Raw genomic sequence first — 13,856 nt, 5'->3', positions numbered from 1 at the left:
TACAAAGAAAAGTCTTTCAAATACTAAGCCATATTTTGCATAGCCACATTTATAGCTGTTTGCATATACTTCTTCAAAGTTTCTTGCTGTGACTGTGGATTTGTATAATTCTCCTTTTAATCTATCAACTTTTGCTTTGTATTTCTGAAGATATATTATTGGGTACATACAGATTAAGGATCCTTAAATCTTATGAAATGTCTTTGTATCTCTAGTAATGCATTTTGTATCAAAAGTGTACCTTTGGTTTTTTTGGTTACCATTTTCTTGGTGACCGTTTCAATCATTTCACCTTTTAAAACTTTTAATGTCAAATGCAGAAAATTTATAGATAAATGTATGGTTTAGCCAATTATAAGGTACACATCCTTGTAATCAACCACGACAAGAGATAAGACTGTCAACTACCTCAGCACTTCATGTCCTCCCTCCCAGTTACAACCTCTTCATTCCCTCCCACGAGTTATATTTACCTTAATTTTCTTCAGTCTTCTCACCTGTCTGCCTCCCTAAGTATATGATATAGTTTTGTGTTTCAAAAACTAAATTCCCAATATTTTTCCTTATAATTTGTTGAAGAAGCCCCACCATTTGTCCTATAGAGTTTCCCATGGTCTTGATTTTGATACCTGCATTCCCAAAGTGTACTTTAGTTTTTTCTGTCATTTATATTTCCAGTAAATCAGTAGTTGGATCTGGAGTAAAGGGTGAAAACCCTTGGTTTGATGCCTGTTTTTAAAAATAAAGTTTTACTGGAACACAACTATGCCTATTCGTTTATGTATTCTCCATGGCTGGTTTCACACTACAACAGCAGAGTTGAATTGTGACAGAGACCATCTAGCAGCCAAAGGTTAAACTATTTACTATCTGTCCCTTTATAGAACAAAACTGCTGACCCTTGCTCTAAATGTTTACTCAAATCCAGGTTCATTTTTTGGGTCAAACTGTCTATAGGTCTATTTTCATCAGTAAGCACCTAATTATTTAGTTGTCTTTTCCTACAGCAGCCATAGACGCTCAATGCCTAGATTAATTCACTGGGGATTGGAAAATGTTGATATTCTAGTTCTTTCATTCCCTTTTTACTTATTTGCTGCAATAATTCCATAAAGAGAAACCTGAGCTCATCAATTACTTGGTGACTCAGTGATATAGCTCATATAACAAATAGAGATGAAATGTTTTCTTTAGCAGTTCAAAAAACATAGTTCTCAAACATTCTATGTAGGCGACCAATGAGTTTCTACATAACTAGGAGTTCACGTATTTGAGGTGTTTCAATCCACGCTAGTTATCTTCCTTATTGATGTTCAAATCATCTCATCTTTGGCCAATGGGATCTTCCAGTTGATTCTCAAATCTTTCTGACAAGAATTCAGCAGTCTTTGTGGGCTTCCTTGTTATGTGCAAGACAAGATGTTTGTTCTCAGTTCATCTTGTACATTTTCTGCCCCCACCCTGTAGTCTTTTTTTTTTTAATAGATCTTTATTGGAGTATAATTGCTTTACAATACTGTGTTAGTTTCTGTTGTACAACAAAGTGAATCAGCCATATGCATACATATATCCCCATATCCCCTCCCTCCCACCCTCCCTATCCCACCTCTCTAGGTCATTGCAAAGCACCGAGCTGATCTCCCTGTGCTATGCTGCTGCTTTCCACCAGGTATCTATTTTACATTCGGTAGAGTATATATGTAGATGCTACTCTCAATTCGCCCCAGCTTCCGACCCCCGACCCCCCCGCCCCAGCCTGTAGTCTTATCTCCAAGGAAGCCTAGTTTCTTTTAGGTGAAATGGTTATTTCAAGACCACAATTTAGGAACTAGAAAAGCTTTCTAAAACTGGATTGATCACTATTTCTAGACCAAGCTACAAAATTTAGACATACACATTAATACACGTACACGATACCTCATGAGTTCATGCAAACACTTTCTGTTCAAATTCAGGACTAAAGGATAAGTCTGCTTTTGACAAAGCAATTATTTCTCTTTCTCCTTTCCCCCACAATCAGAAAATCCTAGTTCTCAAAGACACCAGGGATGCCTAAATTAGAATGCTACAAGTACTTCTTTGCTTTACCCCACATTACATATGACATTTTCACCAGTTGTCATTATGATTACAGAAAATACTTTAAAATTTCTTTGTATATTTCTGCCATGTCTTAGTTGTATCTACAGTGTCAGACCATAAAACCATTACATATTACACTTTCTCCTTTATGTACCTCCCTCTAGTCCCAGTTCTAGATGCAAAAATATTTTTAATGTTTATCACTACCCTATGTCAAATTGCTTACAGTCACCTTGATGGTCTGAAACTAGTTCTCTACAAGATTTCCCAGGAAGGGTTCATGAGAACAATTCCTCCCCTAGTTCTTACAAGTTAATGATAGTTTGTCTCCAGCCTTTATACTGAAGGCCAGTTTGGTTAGACTTAAAATTCTTGGCTTACCTTTTCTTGACTCATGGATGTCTTTCTGGGATGTTTTCCTTGTAAGGGTGTTATCCTGGTTCCTTATTTTTTCTTTTTCTTCTAATTTTGTATGGATTTGACATCAATGCTTTTCTTTTGCTTGTTTTTATAAAATTTTCTTGACCCTTTAGAGGGTATAACTTCAATTAGGTTTGCTAGATCACAGCCATAGAGCTCCATATAACTCAGTTTTGTTGTTGTTTTTTGGAGAAGCATTCAAAACTATGGCAGCTAAAATCTAATCTGATAGAAAGCAGATCAGTAGTTTGAGGCCAAGGTTGAGGGTTGTGGTAGTAATGGTGACTCTGATGGAGCCCACAGGGACTTTTGGCGGGGGGGTAATGAAAAGGTTCTATATCTTGATTACAGTGGTGGCTTTATATGGTACATATTGCAATATGGTACATATTGCTTTAAGTAAATTTTGCCTCAAAAATTAATTAAAAAAAAAATGACACTATAGAAACTTCCTTTTGGTATCTCCTGGCTCTATTCCCCTCCCCTATTTTTAACTGGACCCTTTTTTCCTTTGTCTTTACTGTTCCTGTCCTACTCAATTTGGACTGCATTCCTAGTAGTTTATTCTCAATATGGGACTTTGTCCTGGAATGGAACCTTTAGCTGACTAATTTTGAGAGTTCATAGGGCTCTAATCTCTTCAGACCTTACTGCAAACTGTGTATACTCATCCAAACTGGGGTGCATACCCATTTCTGGCTTCAGCTGCTGTATTAGTTAACTATTATTACATAACAAGTCACCACAAAACTAGCAGTTTAAAACAAAAATTACCTCAGTTTCTGTGGAACAGCAATTTGGAAGCAGCTTAGCTGGGTAGTTCTGGCTCATGATCTTTCTTGAGGTTTCAGTCAAGCTGTTGACCAGACTTACAGTCTCATCTAAAAGCTCAACTGGGGGAAGACCAACGTGCTGTCTGAATTCTCACAACATAGCGGCTGGCTTCCACCAGAGGAAGTGATCTGAGAGAGCCCAAAATGGAAGCTTCGATGTTTTCATAACCCAGTCTCAGAAGTGGTATACCATCACTTCTGCCATATTCTACTGGTCACAAAGAGCAACCCTAATAAAATGTGGGAGGGAACTATGCAAGGTGTTGAGTACCAGGAAGCAGGAATTATTGGGGGTCATCTTAAAAGATGGCCACCATAGCTGCTACTCTCAGGTGAGACAGCTTGCTGAGGTAACTTATTATTTTGGAGTTCTTGGGTCAATCTCATATCCTGTTACCCTCTTCTTCCTCTTGTATAGTTACCGATACCGCACAGGTTTTGTAGCTTTCAGTTGTTTATCTCAGCAGCTGTCTTGGTGTTTGTGGGAGATACCACATCACCCTAAATGTCTGTAGATACTGCCCTTAATTTTTGGATTAGATCTTTTCGTTCTATTTGTTTTTATACGGATATCTAGGAAGATTAAAATCTATGCTGTTGCCATCTTCCTAGAATCCCATCCATCCTTATATTTTCAACTTCTGTGATTTCATATTTAAGGGGATTTTCTTATAAGCAGCCTAAGAGTTTTGTTTTTATTTTAATCTAGTCTGTTGATCTTTGTCTTTATAATATTTAGTTCATATATAGTTAATATAATTGATGATATATTTGTTGCTACCATTTTACCATGTCTTCTATTTTACCTACCTTTTTGTCTTACTCTTCTTGATTGCCTTCTTTTGTATTATTCTATTTCCACTCTTAATTTGCAAATATTTTATTAATTTTTAGTGGTTCTTAGAGAAAGCACCATGCAAACCTGAAAAATCAATCTGCTTTACGTTTTACTTTCAGTACTTTCCTGATCATGTCAGAATCTCAAAGCTTCATTTACTAATCCCATCTTTCACATGGTTATGATTTTATTCTACACATATTTTAAACTTATTTTTTCAGTAGTCTATTTGTATTCACATAGTTACCCTTCCTCTGTTCATAATTATTTCCTATATTTCCTTATTTCTATCTGAGATCATCTTCCTTCTGCTTAAAGAACTCCCTTTAGTATTTTTTAGTGCAAGTCTGTTGGTACTGAATTCTCTCAGGTGTGGTCTGATGTCTTTATTTTGGTTTCATTTTTATAGTATATTTTCATTAAAAATGTATTTCTAAGTTGAGAACTTTTAAAGTCAGTGTTTTCAGATGCCATTACACTATCTTCTAGCTTACACTACTCCTGGTTAAAACTCAGCCGTCTTCCCCTTGATTCTATCTTTAGTTTTCAGTAGCCTTATTGCGATATGCCACTGTTTTCTTTTTATTTATCCTGCTTAGGAACTACAAAACTTCAATCTTTGACTGACATCTTTTATCAGTTTTGGAAAATTCTAGCTATTACATTTTCAAATAGTTTTCACCCTACTCTCTTTTGGAGAACTACAAATAGATGTAAACACACCTCTTCACAAAGTCCCACATATATGACAGTCTTTTCTGTATTATTTTCCATTATATTTTCAATGTTTTAGTTGGATATTTTTCACTGACTTGCCTTTGAGTTTATCCTATCTTCTGCTGTGTCTTATCTGCTGATAAAGCAACCTAAGGAAGTCTTAGTTGTGGAAACTGTATTTTTCACTTCTTGTTCTCCATATGATTATTTTATAGATTCTAATTCTCAGTTGAAATTCTCTATCTTTTCAACTATTTTCTTAAGCATATTAATTATAATTACTTTAAAGTTCCTGCCTGATAACTTGATCAAGATCAAGATCACTTATGACTCCATTTCTGCTGTTGGTTTATCTTCTTCTGGTTTTTGATTATGTGGCCCTGTCTTTTGGTAGCACAGTATTTTTGATTCCATGGTAGATAGTATATATAAAACATTAGAGGCAGGCTCCCCTGATGGCACACTGGTTAAGAATCCACCTGCCAATGCAGGGGACATGGGTTCGAGCCCTGGTCTGGGAAGATCCCACATGCCGCGGAGCAACTAAGCCCGTGTGCCACAATTACTGAGGCTGCGCTCTAGAGCCCACGCTCCACAACAAGAGAAGCCACAATGAGAAGCCCGCGCACCACAACGAAGAGTAGCCCCAGCTCTCCGCAACTAGAGAAAGCCGGCGCACAGCAACGAAGACCCAATGCAGCCAAAAATAAAATAAATTTTAAAAAAAAGAAAAGCATTAAAAAAAAAAACACATTAGAGGATACAGACATTATCTTACCATTAAGAAGGTCCAATCTTCCTTCTGCTGGAGAGATACTGCAGTGGTTTAACATTTTAATTAGCAACTCTGCTGAGGCAAGGCTGGTTGTTCAGCTTTGGTAAGATTTAGTCTACCTGTCTGCCTTAACCATCTAGTTTTCAACTAAGAGCCTGTTGTATATTCTGTGGGACCACTCCACCAGGGATCCCCAAATTCATGTTTGCCTTCTAAGACTGCTAAAAACTCCACTTTGTTTTTTACTTATGTTTTTAGCCTCCTGCCTAGGAAAACCCAGTATTTGGCAAAAGTCCTAAGAGAACACAGGTCATATGCTTGAGGCATCCCACATACCTGCCAACAGCTCTGATTTCTTGTCCCCACACTGCCACCAGTTGTTCAGTGAGGTTTTCCCTGTATCCATAATTAGCATAGTCCCCAAGGCAAAAAGCAACTACAAAAGCTAACTGTCAGGCTTCCCTGGTGGCGCAGTGGTTAAGAATCCGCCTGCCAATGCAGGAGACATGGGTTTGAGCCCTGGTCTGGGAAGATCCCACATGCTGTGGAGCAACTAAGTCCGTGCGCCACAACTACTGAGCCTGCGCTCTAGAGCCCGCGAGCCACAAAGACTGAAGCCCACATGCCACAACTACTGCAGCCTGAGCACCTAGAGCCTGTGCTCTGCAACGAGAGAGGCTACCGCAATGAGAAGCCAGTGCACTGCAATGAAGAGTGGCCCCTACTCGCTGCAGCTAGAGAAGGCCTGTGCGCAGCAACAAAGACCCAATGCAGCCAGAAGTAAATAGATAAATAAATAAAAATAAAATAAATTTAAAGAAAAAATAAATAAAAAAGCTAACTGCTTTCTCAGGTTCTTCCCTTTCCAGAGTCATACCCCTGGTCGTTCTCCTTACCTCTCTGCTGCCTTTCAGATGACAACTGTACTTGATCTGGCTAGTTGTTCTAGGTAAGAATGCTGATCTGCTGCCAGCTATTCCAGCCTACCTGGAAAGAGAAACCTTCTATGTGCTTCAATAAAGTCACGAAATCAGACAGCTTAAAACTAAAATCACTTTTCCAGTCATTTATCATTTTAAGTTGAAGGCTTACTACATCCATTTCCTCTTGACTAATCTAATGAAGCAAGGCATAGATCACAACCAAAACAGGTAAATAATCAATTCATTCCTTCAGGAAACACCCTATTTCATTGAAATCTAATAAACGAACAACTGTAAAAATGCATTATTTTATATACTACCAAAAAAGAAACTGGCCTGCAATGGGTCAGTATAAGAAGAACCCCCAAATAAAGATGGGACACCAAATGAAAGCCACCAACTATAAGACATATTATTTTATGAAACCTCAAGCAAGAAAAACGCCTGAGGTGAGCTGTCTAAGAAGGACCCTCAAAGCTAGGACAACAAATGGCTTCTCTCATGTTAAAGAAAAATGGCAAATAAACCACCTTGCAGATCGAGAAAATAAAGATGCCTGTTTCAATATTACCCCTGGGTATAAGAAGAAAAAGTATCCCGAGAGTTGAACCACAGGCATACCTTGTGGCTTGCAGATATGAATTCATACTACCTGTGCGGTTTAAAAAAGCTCAAGCAGAAAATTTAACTTCAAGTTAGATGGCACTCCAAGGTGACTAGCAGAAGTAAACTCAAATATCTGAAAGAACCCAACTTTAGTCAGTCCAATAGCAATTTTAAGATACATCATAATTTCAGAGATGTTAAAATATGGAAAACCGTTAATTTCAGATTCTATGAAATATTGTATTTACTGAACATTTATTTTAACTAGTGCTTAGAACAGGGCCTGACACACAGGAGCAAACAACAACAACAACAAAATCAAAGCATTAACATTCCAGTGGTATGCTTGGCAGAATAACAGGCCCCAAAGACATCTATGTCCTAAGCCCAGGAACCTGTGAATATGTTACCTTATATGGCAAAAGAGACTTTGTTAATGACCTTTAAATAGGATTATCTAGATAGGCCCAATGTAATCACAGGGGGCCTTGAAAAGTAGAAAATGGAAGAAGAAAGAGCCTGATGAAGATGTGACTACAAATGAACAGTCAAAGATACAATTTTGTTGGCTTTAAACATGGAGAAGCAGGCCACAGGCCAAGGAACTGGGAGACCCCTAAAATCTGAAAAAGGCAAGGAAGTCAATTTTCCTTCAGTCTCCAAAAAGGAACACATCCCTGCCGACACTGCTTTTAGCCCAGTGAAACTCATAAGACTTCTGACCTACAAAACTGTAAAATAGTAAGTTCTATTATTTAAGCCACTAAGCCTGTGGTAATTTGTTATAGCAACAACAGGAAACTAATACAAGTAGGGCAAGAGAAAATAATAAATGTCAGGTGATAATCAGTATCATAAAGAAAAATAAGTTAGACTAAGGGAGAATTCAATCATATATACACACACCTATGCCTGGTATCTGTCTGTCTGTATGATTTTACATAGCGTGATCAAGAAAGCTGTCTTTCGAAGTGATATTTGAATAAAGAAATAAAACAAAAGACAAAGTAAGCCAAATGAATATCTGTGTGGAGCAGACCAGTCAGAGGAAACAGTATGTGCAAAAGCTCTGAAAAAGGAGTGTGTTTATATTAAGCAATACAAGGAGGCCAATATGGTTGGAAAACAGTGAACTTTGATTTATAACTTGATATGGACATCAAGTTCATAGTCTGTAACAATGGTACATTCAATAATAAGATCACTAGAGATGTCATGATAAACAAGTATGGATAAAATTTAGTAAATAAAACCCTAAAAAATGACACAAAATACAGTAAGTACATCCATAGTTTTAGTAAGGTTAAAAATTATTTTTTGCTATAGGATTCAAATTCTACTTAGGAATATCTAATCTAGTATAATTTCATATAGTATTAAATATATAAGAGTAAGTGACCAAAGTTTTGAAAAACTGTTTTAAACCCTAGACTTCTGTTTTGAATTTTCTTCAAAGCTAAAATAGAAACAGAAAATGGCAAGTTAAAAATAGAATTTTGTTAACTAGAATTAGATAGTTTAAGCATATTCACTTTTTGGTACTCACAAATTAAAAATTAGGTACAAGCATGAACTTTAACTCCAAGTTCCCTTATCAAATCTCCAAGGCAGATTACAAATCATGTCCTCTGCTTCTTCCTTTGCACCTTCAATGCAATAGAGAGGATCAAAGCTGAACATTAATTTTTTTGTAAATGTCTAGTATACACCATGGTCAAGTGGGATTTATCCCAAGGATACAAGGATTTTTCAGTATCTGCAAATCAGTCAATGTGATACACCACATCAACAAATTGAATAAAAACCATATGATCATCTCAACAGATGCAGAAAAAGCTTTTGACAAAATCCAACACACATTTATGATAAAAACTCTCCAGAAAGTGGGCATAGAGGGAACATACCTCAATATAATAAAGCCCATTTATGACAAACCTACAGCTAACATAGTACTCAGTGAAAAGCTGAAAGCATTTCCTCTAAGATCAGGAATGAGACAAGGATGCCCACTCTCACCACTTTTATTCAACATAGTTTTGTAAGTCCTAGCCATGACGATCAGAAAAGAAAAGGAAATAAAAGGAATCCAAATTGGAAAAGAATTGTAAAACTGTCACTGTCTGCAGATGACATGATACTACACACAGAAAATCCTAAAGGTGCTACCAGAAAATGACTAGAGCTCATCAATGAATTTGGTAAAGTTGCAGGCTACAAAATTAATATACAGAAATCTGTTGCATTTCTATACACTAACAAAAGATCAGAAAGAGAAACTGAAGAAACAATCCCATTTACCATCGCATCAAAAAGAATAAAATACCTAGAAATAAACCTACCTAAGGAGGCAAAAGACCTGTACTCCGAAAACTGTAAGATGCTGATGAAAGAAATAGAAGATGACAAAAAGATGGAGATATACCATGTTCTTGGATTGGAAGAATCAATATTGTCAAAATGACTATACTACCCAAGGCAATCTACAGATTCAATGCAATCTCTATCAAATTACCAACGGCATTTCCACAGAACTAGAACAAAACTTAAAATTTGTATGGCGATACAAAAGACCCCGAATAGCCAAAGCAATCTTGAGAAAGAAAAATGGAGCTGGAGGAATCAGGCTCCCTGACTTCAGACTATACTGCAAAGCTATAGTCATCAAAACGGTAATGGTATTGGCACAAAAACAGAAATATAGATCAATGGAACAGGATAGAAAGCCCAGAAACAAACCTATGCACCTACGGTCAATTAATCTATGACAAAGGGGGCAAGAACATACAATGGAGAAAAGACAGTCTCTTCAGTAAATGGTGCTGGGAAAACTGGTCAGCTACATGTAAAAACATGAAATTAGAACATTCTTTAACACCATACACAAAAATAAATGCAAAATGGACTAAAGACCTAAGTGTAAGACCAGATACTATAAAACTCAAGGAAAACATAGGCAGAACACTCTGTCATAAATTGCAGCAAGATCTTTTTCAATCCGTCTCCTAGAGTAATGGAAATAAAAGCAAAAATAAACAAATGGGACCTAACTAAACTCAAAAGCTTTTGCACAGCCAAGAAACCATAAACAAAATGAAAAGACAACTCCCAGGATGGGAGAAAATATTTGCAAACAATGTGACGGCCAAGGGATTACTCTACAAAATTTACAAACAGCTCGTGGAGCTCAGTATCGAAAAACAAACAACCCAATCAAAAAAGGGCAGAAGATCGGAACACACATTTCTCCAAAGACATACAGATGGCCAAGAGGCACATGAAAAGATGATCAATATTGCTAATTATTAGAGAAATGCAAATCAAAACTACAATGAGGTATCACCTCATACCAGTCAGAATGGCCAACATTAAAAACTTTACAAACAATAAATGCTGGAGAGGGTGTGGAGCACCCTACACTGTTGGTGGGAATGTAAATTGGTACAGCCACTATGGAGAACAGTATGGAGGTTCCTTAAAAAACTGAAAATAGAGCTACCATATGATCCAGCAATCCTACTCCTGGACATATATCTGGAGAAAACCATGGTCCAAAAGGATACATGCACCCCAATGTTCATTACAGTGCTGTTTACAATAGCCAAAACATGGAAGCAACCTCAATGTCCATTGACAGAGGAATGGATAAAGAAGATGTGGTACATATATACAATGGAATATTACTCAGCCATTAAAAAGAATGAAATAATGCCGTTTGCAGTAACATGGATGGACCTGGAGATTATCATACTAAATGAAATAAGACAAACATCAAATGATATCACTTATATGTGGAATCTCAAAAAAAAAATGATACAAATGAACTTATTTACAAAACAGAAATAGACTCATAGACTTAGAGAATGAACTTCCCAGGGGGGGAATGGTGGAAGGAGGGATAGATTGGGAGTTTGGGATTGACATGTACATGTTGCTATATTTAAAATAGATAACCAGCAAGGACCTACTGTATAGCACAGGGCACTCTGCTCAATAATCTGCAATAACCTAAATGGGAAAAGAATTTGAAAAAGAATAGATACTTGTATATGTATAACTGAATTACTTTGCTGTACACCTGAAACTAACACAACGTTGTTAATCAAATAGAATTTGTTAACTAGAATTAGACAGTTTAAGCATATTCACTTTTTACTACTCACAAACTAAAAATTAGGAACAAGCATGAACTTTAACTCCCAGTTCCGTTATCAAATCTCCAAGGCAGATTAAAAATCATGTCCTCTATTTGCTTCTTCCTTTGCACTTTCAATACAATACAGAGTATCAAAGATGAAGGTTAGTTCTTTGTAAATGTATAGTAAAACTGATAAACCTTTGGTGAGATTAAATCACAAACTAAATTCAGGAATGAAAAAGGGAACAACATTAACAAAGACTATACACGTTAAAAGATGAGGCTATCCAAACGTATGACAATAAACTAAAAATAGGTTCCTAGAAAATTAAATCCTATTTCAAGAATAGAAAATCTGAATAGTTCTATAATCATTACAGAAATCAAAAAACCTTCCCACAAAGAAAACTCAGCCCCAACGGACTTCACTGATAAGTTTTAACATTCAAGAAAAGGACACAAAACTCTACCATAAAATAGAAAAAAATTATAGCACACGATAATTTTATAAAACCAACGTAATTTAGAAAGGATAGCTAAGATAGGAAAGTTAATATACAAATTTCACTTATTAACCTAAATGCAAAAATCCTATACAAAATATTGTCAAACCAAATCCAGGAAAGCATACCTACAAAATACCTGTCAAACATTATAATTACTGGTAAAATTTTCAAAGAGATATTAGGAGAAAAAAAAGATGCCTGCTCTCACCACCTCCTTTCAGCAATGTACTAACAGGCAACTGGTGAATGAAGACAAAAGTTAGCAATCAAAGGAAAAATACAACACAAAAATGTCATAATTCACAGATTACAATTATAAAAATCCTGAAACAATCTACATGTGAATAAAAATTATTAACTCTAGTAAGGCTAAGGGATCCAAAATCAAAGGTTACTTATATACCAGTTAACAAGAGAAAAATGAAATTTAAAAAGGATTTATAATAACAAATGGTATCTGAGGTTAAATAAGGATAACAGACACATAAGATCAGGCCTCTGGAGAGAATTATATGAGGCTGAACCATATAATGGCCAACACTCAAATATTTTGAATCTATAAAAACATTTCATATGGTTCCACCTAATAAAAACATGAAAAAATCATAATAAAGACCTAAGTAAATGGAGAGAAACCACACCCATGGATTAGATTTAATGTAGTACCTATCAAATTCCCAATGGTTTTTATGTAGAAATTACCAAAATGACTGGAAAACTCGAATGAAAGTACACAGAGCTAAGAACAGAGAAGAACTATTGAAGCACAAGGTAGGAGGACCTGCTCTATCATATTATGAAAGTGTGGAACTTATATAAGGACACTCAAAACAGACCAATGATACAGAATAGAGACCAGATGGATGCATCAAATGTAAAGATACGTGATGAGGTGATATTGAAGATCAATGAGGGGAAAATGGGCTTTTCAATAAATGATGCCAGGAAAAATGATTATTCACATGTATTAAGTCTAACCCTTACCTCACACTGTACAAAAAGACCTACTTCAGGTGGATTAAAGATCTAAAGAAAGGTAAATATTAAGCTTTTATAAGGTAATAATGGAGAATATCTTTATGTTTTCTGAGTAGGGAAAAGTTTCTCCCCTCAACCCCACTCTATGTTTTATTGAGATATAATTGACATACCATTGTATAAGTTCAAGGTATACAACATAATGATTTGATATATGTATATATTGACAATGATTACCACAAAAAGTTTAGTTAACATCCATCACCTCACAGTTACAATATTTTTTTCCCCTGTGATGAGAACTTTAAAGATCTACTCTCCAAGCAGCTTTCAAATATACAATACAGTATTGTTAACTATAGTTGCCATGCTGTACATTACATCCCTAGAACTTATATATCATATAACTGGAAGTTTGTACCTTTTGACCACCCTCACCTATCCCCAACCCTGACCAACCCCCAGTAGGTTTTTTAAAGCAAGACACAGAAAGTATAAGCATTAGGGGAAATTTTTGATAAATTCAACCCCTTAAAATTAAGACTATTACTCAAACATAGGGAAAAAAGATAAGCCACAGAATTGGAGTAGACATTTTCTCTACATATAACTGAAATGGTCAAGTCTCTACTTTAGGAGTTCTCTAGAACTCCTAAAAATCAATGAGACAGACTACCTAATTAGCTACAACAACACACACCAGTATTTGAAACAGGATCCTTACAAGAGATATCCAAATTGCCAATAAACATAACGGTTCTCAATCTCATTAATAGTCAGGGAAATGTAAATCAAAGCCACAATGGAATACCATTATATACCCACCTGACTAGCAAAAACTCAAGCCTGACAAAAGTAAGTGTGGTTAAGAATGCAGAGCAGGGCTTCCCTGGTGGCGCAGTGGTTGCGAGTCTGCCTGCCGATGCAGGGGATACAGGTTCGTGCCCTGGTCTGCGGAGATCCCACATGCCGTGGAGCGGCTGGGCCCGTGAGCCATGGCCGCTGAGCCTGCGCGTCCGGAGCCTGTGCTCCGCAACGGGAGA

The 13,856-nt window shown here is 36.4% G+C and overlaps 1 protein-coding gene across 4 annotated transcripts in view; it reads right to left on the bottom strand.

Moving 5' to 3' along the window:
• Positions 1-13,856, bottom strand: part of UHRF2 (ubiquitin like with PHD and ring finger domains 2) — an 82,094-nt gene that overhangs the window by 31,609 nt on the left and 36,629 nt on the right. The window lies entirely within an intron of this gene.

This window comes from Physeter macrocephalus, chromosome 9 (assembly GCF_002837175.3).
Source record: "Physeter macrocephalus isolate SW-GA chromosome 9, ASM283717v5, whole genome shotgun sequence".
NCBI classification, from domain to species: Eukaryota; Metazoa; Chordata; class Mammalia; order Artiodactyla; family Physeteridae; genus Physeter; species Physeter macrocephalus.
This window is presented reverse-complemented; position numbering and strand designations above follow the sequence as displayed.